Here is a 1,535-nt window from a genome sequence, read left to right as displayed (position 1 = left end):
CTGGTCAACAGGTCGTAAAAGGGAACACACACACACACACACACACCCCGCAGGACACTGCAACCGTCATAATTATGAGTCGGTTGCCAAGCGCCTGATTTTTGATCACGTGGCCACGGGGGGTCCTACGTATGAAAAATGATTTAAAAAAAAAGAAATGGAAAAAAAAAAGATTTGGGGAGGGAAAAAAAACATCAGATGGGACGGAGAGAAAGTGGGGTAGGATTTGCCTCCAGAACATGTGAATGCTCCAACACTGGAAGCTTTTCGAAAGAGACTGGACAACCATTTGTCTGAAGTGGTAGAGGGTTTCCTGCCTGAGCAGGGGGTTGGACTAGATGACCTCCAAGGTCTCTTCCGACTCTGTTATTCTATTCTATTCTGTTCTGTTCTTCCTGTTCTATTCCATTCCATTCCCCATATTGTATTTTCTATTCTATGCTTAATCTATTCTGTTCTGTTCCATTGCATTCCATTCCAATCCCATTCCATTTCATATATTTTATTCTGTTCTATTCTATTCTTTCTCTTTTCTTTATTCTCTTCTCTTCTCCTCTCCTCCCTCTCTTCTATTCTTCTATTCTAAATTCTATTCTCATCTCCTTTCTATTCTCGCCTCTCTTTTCTCTATTCTATTCCATTCCATATTCTATTCTATTCCATTCCATTCCATTCCATATTCTATTCTATTCTATTCTATTCTATTCTATTCTATTCTATTCTATTCTATTCTATTCTATTCTATTCTATTCTATTCTATTCTATTCTAATTCTATTCCATATTTTCTATTCTATTCTATTCTATTCTATTCTATTCTATTCTATTCTATTCTATTCTATTCTATTCTATTCTATTCTACAGGTATTCTATTCTATTCTATTCTATTCTATTCTATTCTATTCTATTCTATTCTATTCTATTCTATTCTATTCCATATTTTCTATTCTATTCTATTCTATTCTATTCTATTCTATTCTATTCTATTCTATTTTCTATTCTATTCTATTCTATTCCATATTTTCTATTCTATTCTATTCTATTCTATTCTATTCTATTCTATTCTATTCTATTCTATTCCATATTTTCTATTCTATTCTATTCTATTCTATTCTATTCTATTCTATTCTATTCTATTCTATTCTATTCTATTCTATTCTATTCTATTCTATTCTATTCTATTCTATTAGGAACCAGTTCAGTCCACGAACAGGAATAGGGACAGGGACAGGCCAGCACAGGCCACTGGTTGCTAAGCAATCAGTGCGGGCCAGGAATAGGAACAGGAAGAGGAAGAGGGACAAGGCACAGGGACAGGCTAGGCCAGATCACTGGTTCCTAAGCAACCTGTCCAGCCCATAAAGAGGACCGGGAGAGGCCACGGATCCAAGATGAGGGCCATTTTCACACCAGGCCAGGCAGGGCCAGCCAAGGCCAGGAACAGAAACAGGGACAACGCAGCACAGGCTGCGGGTTGCTAAGCAACCACTCTGGGCCACGAACAGGAACAGGTATAGGGCCAAGGACAAGGACAGGG

This window comes from Vipera berus, assembly GCF_964194415.1.
Source record: "Vipera berus genome assembly, chromosome: Z".
NCBI classification, from domain to species: Eukaryota; Metazoa; Chordata; class Lepidosauria; order Squamata; family Viperidae; genus Vipera; species Vipera berus.
Note: the sequence above shows the minus strand (reverse complement) of the source record.